Here is a 19949-nt window from a genome sequence, read left to right as displayed (position 1 = left end):
CCCCATCCAGGCTTGATAGAGACTTGCCTAGCAGTTTTGTTGTTGTTTTTGAATGGCTCCAAGTACAGCCTTTTGCCATCTTTCCCCAGAAAAAGGCCTCTTTTCATGGCAGGAAGAGGAGGAAGCCGGAGCTGGCCACTTCTTTCTGAGAGAGGGAGAAGCATAGAGAGAGGTAGGAAAGAGCACAGAGACCTGGGAAGGAAAGGAGCCCAAGCCTAGTGCGGGAGGCGAGCGAATGGAAAGAGCTGGAGCGAGTGCGCTGGGAGAGGAGAGCAGCCCCAGGAAGGGTGGGGCGCAGCGCGCTGAGGCCAGGGGCCGGGGTGTGCACAGGACACGGTCCAGACGTGCGTGGATGACCGCAAATGATGAGACGAGACATGTTCCTTGGTGCATGGTGTTTATTGTGAGTTGGGAATGGGCCCTAGGGGATGACCCCTGCTCAATGCCCAGAGGAAGGCAAAAAACCTCCCGGGTCTGTGGCCAATGTTCCCCGGAGGAAAATTCCTTCCTGACCCCAAATGTGGCGGTCGGCGGCCCCTGGGCATGGGAGCAAGGGCCATTGTGCTGAAGCCCCTGCTGCGTACTAGGCTTGCGGACCCGGCTGCCCTCCGCCCCGGCACTGACGCTTGCTCTGGCTCTTCTGTCCTTTCTTCCTGTCCCTGCTGGTTCTTCTCACGCCTTCCTTCCATCCAGCTCCTGCCCCAGCCATGCCTTTCTCACTCTCTCACTCTCCCAGTGCGCACCCCCTGCCCTTTTCCCCAATCCTGCCTCTTTATTCAGCTCTCAGGTCTCGTCTGTGCTGTGGGGGTGTTAGCCCGTGTCGTACAGCGTGGCGGGAAACGATGTGCATCGATGCCTGCTCCCAAGCTAGAAAGGTGCAGGGAGGGTGCTTCGCGCAAGCCTGCTTGGCTTGATTCCACTTTTCGTGTGACTCCTTCTTCAACTGCCCTTGAGCAGGAGGGAGTAGCCTACCTCCAGTCAGGGCCATGTGCTCTGGGCCCTGAGGCAGGCGCAAACAGCAGAGCCCCTGGCAACCAAGCCAACATTCCCTGCATCATAATAGACTTGCGTGACATCATGGCCACAGCTGGTCTTGGGCATTGTGAGCTAAGGGCCCCGCTTGGCCTGCTGCCTTACCTGACCCTGATGTCATCTCGGGTCTTTGTGCCGTCCCCTCTCTCACTTTGGGGAGTGCCCTGTAGCTGCTGGGTTGAATTTCCTCGGGGGATATATGGCCCTTGTGCCTCCACCCGGTTCTCCCCTTTGGCAGCAGGTGTTTCTAAATGCGCAGCTCTTTTCAGAGGCATTGCAGTGTCTGTGGCCATTCCTGTGTGGTCAAGTCCTCGTGCTGATAGGCTTTCCCTCTGAAAGTAACCCCCAAGCTAAAGATTCTCTCCTGTCTGCTCCCGGCAGGTGCCGGACCTCGGGGGAAACACAAATCCCTTCTGCGTGCTGTGGGCCTGTGCTGCTCCCTGACATGAAGCTGTCAGATCAGGAGAGGCAATCAGTGCGTGACACCAGATTCCCCGACAGCAGGCGGGCTCCCAGTGCCCCACGCGTGTGCCATTCTCTTGGTTTGAGGCTCCTTGTCTTTGCCTGCCAGGGGTTGCCCTGCCCGCTCAGGAGCTGGAGCCAGTTGTACCAGCGTGGGCTCTGTCCCCGCTCAGCAAGTGCAGCTCCTTTGGGGGTTTTCCCGTATGGGAAGGCTGAGCAGCTGCCCCTCCATTGCCCTTCTCAGCCCAGGGAAGCTGCAGCTGCACGGGCTTGCAGCTGATGATGCGCAGCATCTCCCCCTGTCCCGTGCACACTCTCTGTCTTCTCTTCCAAGGGCCCCATGCTCTTTGGCTCATGAGATGGTGAAACATGGCACCATCAGAGCCCCCATCCAGGCTTGATAGAGACTTGCCTAGCAGTTTTGTTGTTGTTTTTGAATGGCTCCAAGTACAGCCTTTTGCCATCTTTCCCCAGAAAAAGGCCTCTTTTCATGGCAGGAAGAGGAGGAAGCCGGAGCTGGCCACTTCTTTCTGAGAGAGGGAGAAGCAAAGAGAGAGGTAGGAAAGAGCACAGAGACCTGGGAAGGAAAGGAGCCCAAGCCTAATGCGGGAGGCGTGCGAATGGAAAGAGCTGGAGCGAGTGCGCTGGGAGAGGAGAGCAGCCCCAGGAAGGGGGGGCGCAGCGCGCTGAGGCCAGGGGCCGGGGTGTGCACAGGACACGGTCCAGACGTGCGTGGATGACCGCAAATGATGAGACGAGACATGTTCCTTGGTGCATGGTGTTTATTGTGAGTTGGGAATGGGCCCTAGGGGATGACCCCTGCTCAATGCCCAGAGGAAGGCAAAAAACCTCCCGGGTCTGTGGCCAACGTGCCCCGGAGGAAAATTCCTTCCTGACCCCAAATGTGGCGGTCGGCGGCCCCTGGGCATGGGAGCAAGGGCCATTGTGCTGAAGCCCCTGCTGCGTACTAGGCTTGCGGACCCGGCTGCCCTCCGCCCCGGCACTGACGCTTGCTCTGGCTCTTCTGTCCTTTCTTCCTGTCCCTGCTGGTTCTTCTCACGCCTTCCTTCCATCCAGCTCCTGCCCCAGCCCTGCCTTTCTCACTCTCTCACTCTCCCAGTGCGCACCCCCTGCCCTTTTCCCCAATCCTGCCTCTTTATTCAGCTCTCGGGTCTCGTCTGTGCTGTGGGGGTGTTAGCCCGTGTCGTACAGCGTGGCGGGAAACGATGTGCATCGATGCCTGCTCCCAAGCTAGAAAGGTGCAGGGAGGGTGCTTCGCGCAAGCCTGCTTGGCTTGATTCCACTTTTGGTGTGACTCCTTCTGCAACTGCCCTTGAGCAGGAGGGAGTAGCCTACCTCCAGTCAGGGCCATGTGCTCTGGGCCCTGAGGCAGGGGCAAACAGCAGAGCCCCTGGCAACCAAGCCAACATTCCCTGCATCATAATAGACTTGCGTGACATCATGGCCACAGCTGGTCTTGGGCATTGTGAGCTAAGGGCCCCGCTTGGCCTGCTGCCTTACCTGACCCTGATGTCATCTCGGGTCTTTGTGCCGTCCCCTCTCTCACTTTGGGGAGTGCCCTGTAGCTGCTGGGTTGAATTTCCTCGGGGGATATATGGCCCTTGTGCCTCCACCCGGTTCTCCCCTTTGGCAGCAGGTGTTTCTAAATGCGCAGCTCTTTTCAGAGGCATTGCAGTGTCTGTGGCCATTCCTGTGTGGTCAAGTCCTCGTGCTGATAGGCTTTCCCTCTGAAAGTAACCCCCAAGCTAAAGATTCTCTCCTGTCTGCTCCCGGCAGGTGCCGGACCTCGGGGGAAACACAAATCCCTTCTGCGTGCTGTGGGCCTGTGCTGCTCCCTGACATGAAGCTGTCAGATCAGGAGAGGCAATCAGTGCGTGACACCAGATTCCCCGACAGCAGGCGGGCTCCCAGTGCCCCACGCGTGTGCCATTCTCTTGGTTTGAGGCTCCTTGTCTTTGCCTGCCAGGGGTTGCCCTGCCCGCTCAGGAGCTGGAGCCAGTTGTACCAGCGTGGGCTCTGTCCCCGCTCAGCAAGTGCAGCTCCTTTGGGGGTTTTCCCGTATGGGAAGGCTGAGCAGCTGCCCCTCCATTGCCCTTCTCGGCCCAGGGAAGCTGCAGCTGCACGGGCTTGCAGCTGATGATGCGCAGCATCTCCCCCTGTCCCGTGCACACTCTCTGTCTTCTCTTCCAAGGGCCCCATGCTCTTTGGCTCATGAGATGGTGAAACATGGCACCATCAGAGCCCCCATCCAGGCTTGATAGAGACTTGCCTAGCAGTTTTGTTGTTGTTTTTGAATGGCTCCAAGTACAGCCTTTTGCCATCTTTCCCCAGAAAAAGGCCTCTTTTCATGGCAGGAAGAGGAGGAAGCCGGAGCTGGCCACTTCTTTCTGAGAGAGGGAGAAGCAAAGAGAGAGGTAGGAAAGAGCACAGAGACCTGGGAAGGAAAGGAGCCCAAGCCTAGTGCGGGAGGCGAGCGAATGGAAAGAGCTGGAGCGAGTGCGCTGGGAGAGGAGAGCAGCCCCAGGAAGGGTGGGGCGCAGCGCGCTGAGGCCAGGGGCCGGGGTGTGCACAGGACACGGTCCAGACGTGCGTGGATGACCGCAAATGATGAGACGAGACATGTTCCTTGGTGCATGGTGTTTATTGTGAGTTGGGAATGGGCCCTAGGGGATGACCCCTGCTCAATGCCCAGAGGAAGGCAAAAAACCTCCCGGGTCTGTGGCCAATGTTCCCCGGAGGAAAATTCCTTCCTGACCCCAAATGTGGCGGTCGGCGGCCCCTGGGCATGGGAGCAAGGGCCATTGTGCTGAAGCCCCTGCTGCGTACTAGGCTTGCGGACCCGGCTGCCCTCCGCCCCGGCACTGACGCTTGCTCTGGCTCTTCTGTCCTTTCTTCCTGTCCCTGCTGGTTCTTCTCACGCCTTCCTTCCATCCAGCTCCTGCCCCAGCCATGCCTTTCTCACTCTCTCACTCTCCCAGTGCGCACCCCCTGCCCTTTTCCCCAATCCTGCCTCTTTATTCAGCTCTCAGGTCTCGTCTGTGCTGTGGGGGTGTTAGCCCGTGTCGTACAGCGTGGCGGGAAACGATGTGCATCGATGCCTGCTCCCAAGCTAGAAAGGTGCAGGGAGGGTGCTTCGCGCAAGCCTGCTTGGCTTGATTCCACTTTTCGTGTGACTCCTTCTTCAACTGCCCTTGAGCAGGAGGGAGTAGCCTACCTCCAGTCAGGGCCATGTGCTCTGGGCCCTGAGGCAGGCGCAAACAGCAGAGCCCCTGGCAACCAAGCCAACATTCCCTGCATCATAATAGACTTGCGTGACATCATGGCCACAGCTGGTCTTGGGCATTGTGAGCTAAGGGCCCCGCTTGGCCTGCTGCCTTACCTGACCCTGATGTCATCTCGGGTCTTTGTGCCGTCCCCTCTCTCACTTTGGGGAGTGCCCTGTAGCTGCTGGGTTGAATTTCCTCGGGGGATATATGGCCCTTGTGCCTCCACCCGGTTCTCCCCTTTGGCAGCAGGTGTTTCTAAATGCGCAGCTCTTTTCAGAGGCATTGCAGTGTCTGTGGCCATTCCTGTGTGGTCAAGTCCTCGTGCTGATAGGCTTTCCCTCTGAAAGTAACCCCCAAGCTAAAGATTCTCTCCTGTCTGCTCCCGGCAGGTGCCGGACCTCGGGGGAAACACAAATCCCTTCTGCGTGCTGTGGGCCTGTGCTGCTCCCTGACATGAAGCTGTCAGATCAGGAGAGGCAATCAGTGCGTGACACCAGATTCCCCGACAGCAGGCGGGCTCCCAGTGCCCCACGCGTGTGCCATTCTCTTGGTTTGAGGCTCCTTGTCTTTGCCTGCCAGGGGTTGCCCTGCCCGCTCAGGAGCTGGAGCCAGTTGTACCAGCGTGGGCTCTGTCCCCGCTCAGCAAGTGCAGCTCCTTTGGGGGTTTTCCCGTATGGGAAGGCTGAGCAGCTGCCCCTCCATTGCCCTTCTCAGCCCAGGGAAGCTGCAGCTGCACGGGCTTGCAGCTGATGATGCGCAGCATCTCCCCCTGTCCCGTGCACACTCTCTGTCTTCTCTTCCAAGGGCCCCATGCTCTTTGGCTCATGAGATGGTGAAACATGGCACCATCAGAGCCCCCATCCAGGCTTGATAGAGACTTGCCTAGCAGTTTTGTTGTTGTTTTTGAATGGCTCCAAGTACAGCCTTTTGCCATCTTTCCCCAGAAAAAGGCCTCTTTTCATGGCAGGAAGAGGAGGAAGCCGGAGCTGGCCACTTCTTTCTGAGAGAGGGAGAAGCAAAGAGAGAGGTAGGAAAGAGCACAGAGACCTGGGAAGGAAAGGAGCCCAAGCCTAATGCGGGAGGCGTGCGAATGGAAAGAGCTGGAGCGAGTGCGCTGGGAGAGGAGAGCAGCCCCAGGAAGGGGGGGGCGCAGCGCGCTGAGGCCAGGGGCCGGGGTGTGCACAGGACACGGTCCAGACGTGCGTGGATGACCGCAAATGATGAGACGAGACATGTTCCTTGGTGCATGGTGTTTATTGTGAGTTGGGAATGGGCCCTAGGGGATGACCCCTGCTCAATGCCCAGAGGAAGGCAAAAAACCTCCCGGGTCTGTGGCCAACGTGCCTCGGAGGAAAATTCCTTCCTGACCCCAAATGTGGCGGTCGGCGGCCCCTGGGCATGGGAGCAAGGGCCATTGTGCTGCAGCCCCTGCTGCGTACTAGGCTTGCAGACCCGGCTGCCCTCCGCCCCGGCACTCACGCTTGCTCTGGCTCTTCTGTCCTTTCTTCCTGTCCCTGCTGGTTCTTCTCACGCCTTCCTTCCATCCAGCTCCTCCCCCAGCCCTGCCTTTCTCACTCTCTCACTCTCCCAGTGCACACCCCCTGCCCTTTTTCCCAATCCTGCCTCTTTATTCAGCTCTCAGGTCTCGTCTGTGCTGTGGGGGTGTTAGCCCGTGTCGTACAGCGTGGCGGGAAACGATGTGCATCGATGCCTGCTCCCAAGCTAGAAAGGTGCAGGGAGGGTGCTTCGCACAAGCCTGCTTGGCTTGATTCCACTTTTCGTGTGACTCCTTCTGCAACTGCCCTTGAGCAGGAGGGAGTAGCCTACCTCCAGTCAGGGCCATGTGCTCTGGGCCCTGAGGCAGGGGCAAACAGCAGAGCCCCTGGCAACCAAGCCAACATTCCCTGCATCATAATAGACTTGCGTGACATCATGGCCACAGCTGGTCTTGGGCATTGTGAGCTAAGGGCCCCGCTTGGCCTGCTGCCTTACCTGACCCTGATGTCATCTCGGGTCTTTGTGCCGTCCCCTCTCTCACTTTGGGGAGTGCCCTGTAGCTGCTGGGTTGAATTTCCTCGGGGGATATATGGCCCTTGTGCCTCCACCCGGTTCTCCCCTTTGGCAGCAGGTGTTTCTAAATGCGCAGCTCTTTTCAGAGGCATTGCAGTGTCTGTGGCCATTCCTGTGTGGTCAAGTCCTCGTGCTGATAGGCTTTCCCTCTGAAAGTAACCCCCAAGCTAAAGATTCTCTCCTGTCTGCTCCCGGCAGGTGCCGGACCTCGGGGGAAACACAAATCCCTTCTGCGTGCTGTGGGCCTGTGCTGCTCCCTGACATGAAGCTGTCAGATCAGGAGAGGCAATCAGTGCGTGACACCAGATTCCCCGACAGCAGGCGGGCTCCCAGTGCCCCACGCGTGTGCCATTCTCTTGGTTTGAGGCTCCTTGTCTTTGCCTGCCAGGGGTTGCCCTGCCCGCTCAGGAGCTGGAGCCAGTTGTACCAGCGTGGGCTCTGTCCCCGCTCAGCAAGTGCAGCTCCTTTGGGGGTTTTCCCGTATGGGAAGGCTGAGCAGCTGCCCCTCCATTGCCCTTCTCGGCCCAGGGAAGCTGCAGCTGCACGGGCTTGCAGCTGATGATGCGCAGCATCTCCCCCTGTCCCGTGCACACTCTCTGTCTTCTCTTCCAAGGGCCCCATGCTCTTTGGCTCATGAGATGGTGAAACATGGCACCATCAGAGCCCCCATCCAGGCTTGATAGAGACTTGCCTAGCAGTTTTGTTGTTGTTTTTGAATGGCTCCAAGTACAGCCTTTTGCCATCTTTCCCCAGAAAAAGGCCTCTTTTCATGGCAGGAAGAGGAGGAAGCCGGAGCTGGCCACTTCTTTCTGAGAGAGGGAGAAGCAAAGAGAGAGGTAGGAAAGAGCACAGAGACCTGGGAAGGAAAGGAGCCCAAGCCTAGTGCGGGAGGCGAGCGAATGGAAAGAGCTGGAGCGAGTGCGCTGGGAGAGGAGAGCAGCTCCAGGAAGGGTGGGGCGCAGCGCGCTGAGGCCAGGGGCCGGGGTGTGCACAGGACACGGTCCAGACGTGCGTGGATGACCGCAAATGATGAGACGAGACATGTTCCTTGGTGCATGGTGTTTATTGTGAGTTGGGAATGGGCCCTAGGGGATGACCCTTGCTCAATGCCCAGAGGAAGGCAAAAAACCTCCCGGGTCTGTGGCCAATGTTCCCCGGAGGAAAATTCCTTCCTGACCCCAAATGTGGCGGTCGGCGGCCCCTGGGCATGGGAGCAAGGGCCATTGTGCTGAAGCCCCTGCTGCGTACTAGGCTTGCGGACCCGGCTGCCCTCCGCCCCGGCACTGACGCTTGCTCTGGCTCTTCTGTCCTTTCTTCCTGTCCCTGCTGGTTCTTCTCACGCCTTCCTTCCATCCAGCTCCTGCCCCAGCCATGCCTTTCTCACTCTCTCACTCTCCCAGTGCGCACCCCCTGCCCTTTTCCCCAATCCTGCCTCTTTATTCAGCTCTCAGGTCTCGTCTGTGCTGTGGGGGTGTTAGCCCGTGTCGTACAGCGTGGCGGGAAACGATGTGCATCGATGCCTGCTCCCAAGCTAGAAAGGTGCAGGGAGGGTGCTTCGCGCAAGCCTGCTTGGCTTGATTCCACTTTTCGTGTGACTCCTTCTTCAACTGCCCTTGAGCAGGAGGGAGTAGCCTACCTCCAGTCAGGGCCATGTGCTCTGGGCCCTGAGGCAGGCGCAAACAGCAGAGCCCCTGGCAACCAAGCCAACATTCCCTGCATCATAATAGACTTGCGTGACATCATGGCCACAGCTGGTCTTGGGCATTGTGAGCTAAGGGCCCCGCTTGGCCTGCTGCCTTACCTGACCCTGATGTCATCTCGGGTCTTTGTGCCGTCCCCTCTCTCACTTTGGGGAGTGCCCTGTAGCTGCTCGGTTGAATTTCCTCGGGGGATATATGGCCCTTGTGCCTCCACCCGGTTCTCCCCTTTGGCAGCAGGTGTTTCTAAATGCGCAGCTCTTTTCAGAGGCATTGCAGTGTCTGTGGCCATTCCTGTGTGGTCAAGTCCTCGTGCTGATAGGCTTTCCCTCTGAAAGTAACCCCCAAGCTAAAGATTCTCTCCTGTCTGCTCCCGGCAGGTGCCGGACCTCGGGGGAAACACAAATCCCTTCTGCGTGCTGTGGGCCTGTGCTGCTCCCTGACATGAAGCTGTCAGATCAGGAGAGGCAATCAGTGCGTGACACCAGATTCCCCGACAGCAGGCGGGCTCCCAGTGCCCCACGCGTGTGCCATTCTCTTGGTTTGAGGCTCCTTGTCTTTGCCTGCCAGGGGTTGCCCTGCCCGCTCAGGAGCTGGAGCCAGTTGTACCAGCGTGGGCTCTGTCCCCGCTCAGCAAGTGCAGCTCCTTTGGGGGTTTTCCCGTATGGGAAGGCTGAGCAGCTGCCCCTCCATTGCCCTTCTCAGCCCAGGGAAGCTGCAGCTGCACGGGCTTGCAGCTGATGATGCGCAGCATCTCCCCCTGTCCCGTGCACACTCTCTGTCTTCTCTTCCAAGGGCCCCATGCTCTTTGGCTCATGAGATGGTGAAACATGGCACCATCAGAGCCCCCATCCAGGCTTGATAGAGACTTGCCTAGCAGTTTTGTTGTTGTTTTTGAATGGCTCCAAGTACAGCCTTTTGCCATCTTTCCCCAGAAAAAGGCCTCTTTTCATGGCAGGAAGAGGAGGAAGCCGGAGCTGGCCACTTCTTTCTGAGAGAGGGAGAAGCAAAGAGAGAGGTAGGAAAGAGCACAGAGACCTGGGAAGGAAAGGAGCCCAAGCCTAGTGCGGGAGGCGAGCGAATGGAAAGAGCTGGAGCGAGTGCGCTGGGAGAGGAGAGCAGCCCCAGGAAGGGTGGGGCGCAGCGCGCTGAGGCCAGGGGCCGGGGTGTGCACAGGACACGGTCCAGACGTGCGTGGATGACCGCAAATGATGAGACGAGACATGTTCCTTGGTGCATGGTGTTTATTGTGAGTTGGGAATGGGCCCTAGGGGATGACCCCTGCTCAATGCCCAGAGGAAGGCAAAAAACCTCCCGGGTCTGTGGCCAACGTGCCCCGGAGGAAAATTCCTTCCTGACCCCAAATGTGGCGGTCGGCAGCCCCTGGGCATGGGAGCAAGGGCCATTGTGCTGAAGCCCCTGCTGCGTACTAGGCTTGCAGACCCGGCTGCCCTCCGCCCCGGCACTGACGCTTGCTCTGGCTCTTCTGTCCTTTCTTCGTGTCTCTGCTGGTTCTTCTCACGCCTTCCTTCCATCCAGCTCCTGCCCCAGCCCTGCCTTTCTCACTCTCTCACTCTCCCAGTGCGCACCCCCTGCCCTTTTCCCAATCCTGCCTCTTTATTCAGCTCTCAGGTCTCGTCTGTGCTGTGGGGGTGTTAGCCCGTGTCGTACAGCGTGGCAGGAAACGATGTGCATCGATGCCTGCTCCCAAGCTAGAAAGGTGCAGGGAGGGTGCTTCGCGCAAGCCTGCTTGGCTTGATTCCACTTTTGGTGTGACTCCTTCTGCAACTGCCCTTGAGCAGGAGGGAGTAGCCTACCTCTAGTCAGGGCCATGTGCTCTGGGCCCTGAGGCAGGGGCAAACAGCAGAGCCCCTGGCAACCAAGCCAACATTCCCTGCATCATAATAGACTTGCGTGACATCATGGCCACAGCTGGTCTTGGGCATTGTGAGCTAAGGGCCCCGCTTGGCCTGCTGCCTTACCTCACCCTGATGTCATCTCGGGTCTTTGTGCCGTCCCCTCTTTCACTTTGGGGAGTGCCCTGTAGCTGCTGGGTTGAATTTCCTCGGGGGATATATGGCCCTTGTGCCTCCACCCGGTTCTCCCCTTTGGCAGCAGGTGTTTCTAAATGCGCAGCTCTTTTCAGAGGCATTGCAGTGTCTGTGGCCATTGCTGTGTGGTCAAGTCCTCGTGCTGATAGGCTTTCCCTCTGAAAGTAACCCCCAAGCTAAAGATTCTCTCCTGTCTGCTCCCGGCAGGTGCCGGACCTCGGGGGAAACACAAATCCCTTCTGCGTGCTGTGGGCCTGTGCTGCTCCCTGACATGAAGCTGTCAGATCAGGAGAGGCAATCAGTGCGTGACACCAGATTCCCCGACAGCAGGCGGGCTCCCAGTGCCCCACGCGTGTGCCATTCTCTTGGTTTGAGGCTCCTTGTCTTTGCCTGCCAGGGGTTGCCCTGCCCGCTCAGGAGCTGGAGCCAGTTGTACCAGCGTGGGCTCTGTCCCCGCTCAGCAAGTGCAGCTCCTTTGGGGGTTTTCCCGTATGGGAAGGCTGAGCAGCTGCCCCTCCATTGCCCTTCTCAGCCCAGGGAAGCTGCAGCTGCACGGGCTTGCAGCTGATGATGCGCAGCATCTCCCCCTGTCCCGTGCGCACTCTCTGTCTTCTCTTCCAAGGGCCCCATGCTCTTTGGCTCATGAGATGGTGAAACATGGCACCATCAGAGCCCCCATCCAGGCTTGATAGAGACTTGCCTAGCAGTTTTGTTGTTGTTTTTGAATGGCTCCAAGTACAGCCTTTTGCCATCTTTCCCCAGAAAAAGGCCTCTTTTCATGGCAGGAAGAGGAGGAAGCCGGAGCTGGCCACTTCTTTCTGAGAGAGGTAGGAAAGAGCACAGAGACCTGGGAAGGAAAGGAGCCCAAGCCTAGTGCGGGAGGCGAGCGAATGGAAAGAGCTGGAGCGAGTGCGCTGGGAGAGGAGAGCAGCCCCAGGAAGGGTGGGGCGCAGCGCGCTGAGGCCAGGGCCCGGGGTGTGCACAGGACACGGTCCAGACGTGCGTGGATGACCGCAAATGATGAGACGAGACATGTTCCTTGGTGCATGGTGTTTATTGTGAGTTGGGAATGGGCCCTAGGGGATGACCCCTGCTCAATGCCCAGAGGAAGGCAAAAACCTCCCGGGTCTGTGGCCAATGTTCCCGGAGGAAAATTCCTTCCTGACCCCAAATGTGGCGGTCGGCGGCCCCTGGGCATGGGAGCAAGGGCCATTGTGCTGAAGCCCCTGCTGCGTACTAGGCTTGCGGACCCGGCTGCCCTCCGCCCCGGCACTCACGCTTGCTCTGGCTCTTCTGTCCTTTCTTCCTGTCCCTGCTGGTTCTTCTCACGCCTTCCTTCCATCCAGCTCCTGCCCCAGCCCTGCCTTTCTCACTCTCTCACTCTCCCAGTGCGCACCCCCTGCCCTTTTCCCCAATCCTGCCTCTTTATTCAGCTCTCAGGTCTCGTCTGTGCTGTGGGGGTGTTAGCCCGTGTCGTACAGCGTGGCGGGAAACGATGTGCATCGATGCCTGCTCCCAAGCTAGAAAGGTGCAGGGAGGGTGCTTCGCGCAAGCCTGCTTGGCTTGATTCCACTTTTCGTGTGACTCCTTCTTCAACTGCCCTTGAGCAGGAGGGAGTAGCCTACCTCCAGTCAGGGCCATGTGCTCTGGGCCCTGAGGCAGGCGCAAACAGCAGAGCCCCTGGCAACCAAGCCAACATTCCCTGCATCATAATAGACTTGCGTGACATCATGGCCACAGCTGGTCTTGGGCATTGTGAGCTAAGGGCCCCGCTTGGCCTGCTGCCTTACCTGACCCTGATGTCATCTCGGGTCTTTGTGCCGTCCCCTCTCTCACTTTGGGAGTGCCCTGTAGCTGCTGGGTTGAATTTCCTCGGGGGATATATGGCCCTTGTGCCTCCACCCGGTTCTCCCCTTTGGCAGCAGGTGTTTCTAAATGCGCAGCTCTTTTCAGAGGCATTGCAGTGTCTGTGGCCATTCCTGTGTGGTCAAGTCCTCGTGCTGATAGGCTTTCCCTCTGAAAGTAACCCCCAAGCTAAAGATTCTCTCCTGTCTGCTCCCGGCAGGTGCCGGACCTCGGGGGAAACACAAATCCCTTCTGCGTGCTGTGGGCCTGTGCTGCTCCCTGACATGAAGCTGTCAGATCAGGAGAGGCAATCAGTGCGTGACACCAGATTCCCCGACAGCAGGCGGGCTCCCAGTGCCCCACGCGTGTGCCATTCTCTTGGTTTGAGGCTCCTTGTCTTTGCCTGCCAGGGGTTGCCCTGCCCGCTCAGGAGCTGGAGCCAGTTGTACCAGCGTGGGCTCTGTCCCCGCTCAGCAAGTGCAGCTCCTTTGGGGGTTTTCCCGTATGGGAAGGCTGAGCAGCTGCCCCTCCATTGCCCTTCTCAGCCCAGGGAAGCTGCAGCTGCACGGGCTTGCAGCTGATGATGCGCAGCATCTCCCCTGTCCCGTGCACACTCTCTGTCTTCTCTTCCAAGGGCCCCATGCTCTTTGGCTCATGAGATGGTGAAACATGGCACCATCAGAGCCCCCATCCAGGCTTGATAGAGACTTGCCTAGCAGTTTTGTTGTTGTTTTGAATGGCTCCAAGTACAGCCTTTTGCCATCTTTCCCCAGAAAAAGGCCTCTTTTCATGGCAGGAAGAGGAGGAAGCCGGAGCTGGCCACTTCTTTCTGAGAGAGGGAGAAGCAAAGAGAGAGGTAGGAAAGAGCACAGAGACCTGGGAAGGAAAGGAGCCCAAGCCTAGTGCGGGAGGCGAGCGAATGGAAAGAGCTGGAGCGAGTGCGCTGGGAGAGGAGAGCAGCCCCAGGAAGGGTGGGGCGCAGCGCGCTGAGGCCAGGGGCCGGGGTGTGCACAGGACACGGTCCAGACGTGCGTGGATGACCGCAAATGATGAGACGAGACATGTTCCTTGGTGCATGGTGTTTATTGTGAGTTGGGAATGGGCCCTAGGGATGACCCCTGCTCAATGCCCAGAGGAAGGCAAAAAACCTCCCGGGTCTGTGGCCAACGTGCCCCGGAGGAAAATTCCTTCCTGACCCCAAATGTGGCGGTCGGCAGCCCCTGGGCATGGGAGCAAGGGCCATTGTGCTGAAGCCCCTGCTGCGTACTAGGCTTGCAGACCCGGCTGCCCTCCGCCCCGGCACTGACGCTTGCTCTGGCTCTTCTGTCCTTTCTTCCTGTCCCTGCTGGTTCTTCTCACGCCTTCCTTCCATCCAGCTCCTGCCCCAGCCCTGCCTTTCTCACTCTCTCACTCTCCCAGTGCGCACCCCCTGCCCTTTTCCCCAATCCTGCCTCTTTATTCAGCTCTCAGGTCTCGTCTGTGCTGTGGGGGTGTTAGCCCGTGTCGTACAGCGTGGCAGGAAACGATGTGCATCGATGCCTGCTCCCAAGCTAGAAAGGTGCAGGGAGGGTGCTTCGCGCAAGCCTGCTTGGCTTGATTCCACTTTTGGTGTGACTCCTTCTGCAACTGCCCTTGAGCAGGAGGGAGTAGCCTACCTCCAGTCAGGGCCATGTGCTCTGGGCCCTGAGGCAGGGGCAAACAGCAGAGCCCCTGGCAACCAAGCCAACATTCCCTGCATCATAATAGACTTGCGTGACATCATGGCCACAGCTGGTCTTGGGCATTGTGAGCTAAGGGCCCCGCTTGGCCTGCTGCCTTACCTCACCCTGATGTCATCTCGGGTCTTTGTGCCGTCCCCTCTTTCACTTTGGGGAGTGCCCTGTAGCTGCTGGGTTGAATTTCCTCGGGGGATATATGGCCCTTGTGCCTCCACCCGGTTCTCCCCTTTGGCAGCAGGTGTTTCTAAATGCGCAGCTCTTATCAGAGGCATTGCAGTGTCTGTGGCCATTGCTGTGTGGTCAAGTCCTCGTGCTGATAGGCTTTCCCTCTGAAAGTAACCCCCAAGCTAAAGATTCTCTCCTGTCTGCTCCCGGCAGGTGCCGGACCTCGGGGGAAACACAAATCCCTTCTGCGTGCTGTGGGCCTGTGCTGCTCCCTGACATGAAGCTGTCAGATCAGGAGAGGCAATCAGTGCGTGACACCAGATTCCCCGACAGCAGGCGGGCTCCCAGTGCCCCACGCGTGTGCCATTCTCTTGGTTTGAGGCTCCTTGTCTTTGCCTGCCAGGGGTTGCCCTGCCCGCTCAGGAGCTGGAGCCAGTTGTACCAGCGTGGGCTCTGTCCCCGCTCAGCAAGTGCAGCTCCTTTGGGGGTTTTCCCGTATGGGAAGGCTGAGCAGCTGCCCCTCCATTGCCCTTCTCAGCCCAGGGAAGCTGCAGCTGCACGGGCTTGCAGCTGATGATGCGCAGCATCTCCCCCTGTCCCGTGCACACTCTCTGTCTTCTCTTCCAAGGGCCCCATGCTCTTTGGCTCATGAGATGGTGAAACATGGCACCATCAGAGCCCCCATGCAGCTTGATAGAGACTTGCCTAGCAGTTTTGTTGTTGTTTTTGAATGGCTCCAAGTACAGCCTTTTGCCATCTTTCCCCAGAAAAAGGCCTCTTTTCATGGCAGGAAGAGGAGGAAGCCGGAGCTGGCCACTTCTTTCTGAGAGAGGGAGAAGCAAAGAGAGAGGTAGGAAAGAGCACAGAGACCTGGGAAGGAAAGGAGCCCAAGCCTAGTGCGGGAGGCGAGCGAATGGAAAGAGCTGGAGCGAGTGCGCTGGGAGAGGAGAGCAGCCCCAGGAAGGGTGGGGCGCAGCGCGCTGAGGCCAGGGGCCGGGGTGTGCACAGGACACGGTCCAGACGTGCGTGGATGACCGCAAATGATGAGACGAGACATGTTCCTTGGTGCATGGTGTTTATTGTGAGTTGGGAATGGGCCCTAGGGCATGACCCCTGCTCAATGCCCAGAGGAAGGCAAAAAACCTCCCGGGTCTGTTACCAACGTGCCCCGGAGGAAAATTCCTTCCTGACCCCAAATGTGGCGGTCGGCGGCCCCTGGGCATGGGAGCAAGGGCCATTGTGCTGAAGCCCCTTCTGCGTACTAGGCTTGCAGACCCGGCTGCCCTCTGCCCCGGCACTGACGCTTGCTCTGGCTCTTCTGTCCTTTCTTCGTGTCTCTGCTGGTTCTTCTCACGCCTTCCTTCCATCCAGCTCCTGCCCCAGCCCTGCCTTTCTCACTCTCTCACTCTCCCAGTGCGCACCCCCTGCCCTTTTCCCCAATCCTGCCTCTTTATTCAGCTCTCAGGTCTCGTCTGTGCTGTGGGGGTGTTAGCCCGTGTCGTACAGCGTGGCAGGAAACGATGTGCATCGATGCCTGCTCCCAAGCTAGAAAGGTGCAGGGAGGGTGCTTCGCGCAAGCCTGCTTGGCTTGATTCCACTTTTGGTGTGACTCCTTCTGCAACTGCCCTTGAGCAGGAGGGAGTAGCCTACCTCTAGTCAGGGCCATGTGCTCTGGGCCCTGAGGCAGGGGCAAACAGCAGAGCCCCTGGCAACCAAGCCAACATTCCCTGCATCATAATAGACTTGCGTGACATCATGGCCACAGCTGGTCTTGGGCATTGTGAGCTAAGGGCCCCGCTTGGCCTGCTGCCTTACCTCACCCTGATGTCATCTCGGGTCTTTGTGCCGTCCCCTCTTTCACTTTGGGGAGTGCCCTGTAGCTGCTGGGTTGAATTTCCTCGGGGGATATATGGCCCTTGTGCCTCCACCCGGTTCTCCCCTTTGGCAGCAGGTGTTTCTAAATGCGCAGCTCTTTTCAGAGGCATTGCAGTGTCTGTGGCCATTCCTGTGTGGTCAAGTCCTCGTGCTGATAGGCTTTCCCTCTGAAAGTAACCCCCAAGCTAAAGATTCTCTCCTGTCTGCTCCCGGCAGGTGCCGGACCTCGGGGGAAACACAAATCCCTTCTGCGTGCTGTGGGCCTGTGCTGCTCCCTGACATGAAGCTGTCAGATCAGGAGAGGCAATCAGTGCGTGACACCAGATTCCCCGACAGCAGGCGGGCTCCCAGTGCCCCACGCGTGTGCCATTCTCTTGGTTTGAGGCTCCTTGTCTTTGCCTGCCAGGGGTTGCCCTGCCCGCTCAGGAGCTGGAGCCAGTTGTACCAGCGTGGGCTCTGTCCCCGCTCAGCAAGTGCAGCTCCTTTGGGGGTTTTCCCGTATGGGAAGGCTGAGCAGCTGCCCCTCCATTGCCCTTCTCAGCCCAGGGAAGCTGCAGCTGCACGGGCTTGCAGCTGATGATGCGCAGCATCTCCCCCTGTCCCGTGCGCACTCTCTGTCTTCTCTTCCAAGGGCCCCATGCTCTTTGGCTCATGAGATGGTGAAACATGGCACCATCAGAGCCCCCATCCAGGCTTGATAGAGACTTGCCTAGCAGTTTTGTTGTTGTTTTTGAATGGCTCCAAGTACAGCCTTTTGCCATCTTTCCCCAGAAAAAGGCCTCTTTTCATGGCAGGAAGAGGAGGAAGCCGGAGCTGGCCACTTCTTTCTGAGAGAGGTAGGAAAGAGCACAGAGACCTGGGAAGGAAAGGAGCCCAAGCCTAGTGCGGGAGGCGAGCGAATGGAAAGAGCTGGAGCGAGTGCGCTGGGAGAGGAGAGCAGCCCCAGGAAGGGTGGGGCGCAGCGCGCTGAGGCCAGGGCCCGGGGTGTGCACAGGACACGGTCCAGACGTGCGTGGATGACCGCAAATGATGAGACGAGACATGTTCCTTGGTGCATGGTGTTTATTGTGAGTTGGGAATGGGCCCTAGGGGATGACCCCTGCTCAATGCCCAGAGGAAGGCAAAAAACCTCCCGGGTCTGTGGCCAATGTTCCCCGGAGGAAAATTCCTTCCTGACCCCAAATGTGGCGGTCGGCGGCCCCTGGGCATGGGAGCAAGGGCCATTGTGCTGAAGCCCCTGCTGCGTACTAGGCTTGCGGACCCGGCTGCCCTCCGCCCCGGCACTGACGCTTGCTCTGGCTCTTCTGTCCTTTCTTCCTGTCCCTGCTGGTTCTTCTCACGCCTTCCTTCCATCCAGCTCCTGCCCCAGCCCTGCCTTTCTCACTCTCTCACTCTCCCAGTGCGCACCCCCTGCCCTTTTCCCCAATCCTGCCTCTTTATTCAGCTCTCAGGTCTCGTCTGTGCTGTGGGGGTGTTAGCCCGTGTCGTACAGCGTGGCGGGAAACGATGTGCATCGATGCCTGCTCCCAAGCTAGAAAGGTGCAGGGAGGGTGCTTCGCACAAGCCAGCTTGGCTTGATTCCACTTTTGGTGTGACTCCTTCTGCAACTGCCCTTGAGCAGGAGGGAGTAGCCTACCTCCAGTCAGGGCCATGTGCTCTGGGCCCTGAGGCAGGGGCAAACAGCAGAGCCCCTGGCAACCAAGCCAACATTCCCTGCATCATAATAGACTTGCGTGACATCATGGCCACAGCTGGTCTTGGGCATTGTGAGCTAAGGGCCCCGCTTGGCCTGCTGCCTTACCTGACCCTGATGTCATCTCGGGTCTTTGTGCCGTCCCCTCTTTCACTTTGGGGAGTGCCCTGTAGCTGCTGGGTTGAATTTCCTCGGGGGATATATGGCCCTTGTGCCTCCACCCGGTTCTCCCCTTTGGCAGCAGGTGTTTCTAAATGCGCAGCTCTTTTCAGAGGCATTGCAGTGTCTGTGGCCATTCCTGTGTGGTCAAGTCCTCGTGCTGATAGGCTTTCCCTCTGAAAGTAACCCCCAAGCTAAAGATTCTCTCCTGTCTGCTCCCGGCAGGTGCCGGACCTCGGGGGAAACACAAATCCCTTCTGCGTGCTGTGGGCCTGTGCTGCTCCCTGACATGAAGCTGTCAGATCAGGAGAGGCAATCAGTGCGTGACACCAGATTCCCCGACAGCAGGCGGGCTCCCAGTGCCCCACGCGTGTGCCATTCTCTTGGTTTGAGGCTCCTTGTCTTTGCCTGCCAGGGGTTGCCCTGCCCGCTCAGGAGCTGGAGCCAGTTGTACCAGCGTGGGCTCTGTCCCCGCTCAGCAAGTGCAGCTCCTTTGGGGGTTTTCCCGTATGGGAAGGCTGAGCAGCTGCCCCTCCATTGCCCTTCTCGGCCCAGGGAAGCTGCAGCTGCACGGGCTTGCAGCTGATGATGCGCAGCATCTCCCCCTGTCCCGTGCACACTCTCTGTCTTCTCTTCCAAGGGCCCCATGCTCTTTGGCTCATGAGATGGTGAAACATGGCACCATCAGAGCCCCCATCCAGGCTTGATAGAGACTTGCCTAGCAGTTTTGTTGTTGTTTTCGAATGGCTCCAAGTACAGCCTTTTGCCATCTTTCCCCAGAAAAAGGCCTCTTTTCATGGCAGGAAGAGGAGGAAGCCGGAGCTGGCCACTTCTTTCCGAGAGAGGGAGAAGCAAAGAGAGAGGTAGGAAAGAGCACAGAGACCTGGGAAGGAAAGGAGCCCAAGCCTAGTGCGGGAGGCGAGCGAATGGAAAGAGCTGGAGCGAGTGCGCTGGGAGAGGAGAGCAGCCCCAGGAAGGGTGGGGCGCAGCGCGCTGAGGCCAGGGGCCGGGGTGTGCACAGGACACGGTCCAGACGTGCGTGGATGACCGCAAATGATGAGACGAGACATGTTCCTTGGTGCATGGTGTTTATTGTGAGTTGGGAATGGGCCCTAGGGGATGACCCCTGCTCAATGCCCAGAGGAAGGCAAAAAACCTCCCGGGTCTGTGGCCAATGTTCCCCGGAGGAAAATTCCTTCCTGACCCCAAATGTGGCGGTCGGCGGCCCCTGGGCATGGGAGCAAGGGCCATTGTGCTGAAGCCCCTGCTGCGTACTAGGCTTGCGGACCCGGCTGCCCTCCGCCCCGGCACTGACGCTTGCTCTGGCTCTTCTGTCCTTTCTTCCTGTCCCTGCTGGTTCTTCTCACGCCTTCCTTCCATCCAGCTCCTGCCCCAGCCCTGCCTTTCTCACTCTCTCACTCTCCCAGTGCGCACCCCCTGCCCTTTTCCCCAATCCTGCCTCTTTATTCAGCTCTCAGGTCTCGTCTGTGCTGTGGGGGTGTTAGCCCGTGTCGTACAGCGTGGCGGGAAACGATGTGCATCGATGCCTGCTCCCAAGCTAGAAAGGTGCAGGGAGGGTGCTTCGCACAAGCCTGCTTGGCTTGATTCCACTTTTCGTGTGACTCCTTCTGCAACTGCCCTTGAGCAGGAGGGAGTAGCCTACCTCCAGTCAGGGCCATGTGCTCTGGGCCCTGAGGCAGGGGCAAACAGCAGAGCCCCTGGCAACCAAGCCAACATTCCCTGCATCATAATAGACTTGCGTGACATCATGGCCACAGCTGGTCTTGGGCATTGTGAGCTAAGGGCCCCGCTTGGCCTGCTGCCTTACCTGACCCTGATGTCATCTCGGGTCTTTGTGCCGTCCCCTCTTTCACTTTGGGGAGTGCCCTGTAGCT

This window comes from Alligator mississippiensis, chromosome 10, assembly GCF_030867095.1.
Source record: "Alligator mississippiensis isolate rAllMis1 chromosome 10, rAllMis1, whole genome shotgun sequence".
Classification (NCBI taxonomy): Eukaryota; Metazoa; Chordata; order Crocodylia; family Alligatoridae; genus Alligator; species Alligator mississippiensis.
This window is presented reverse-complemented; position numbering follows the sequence as displayed.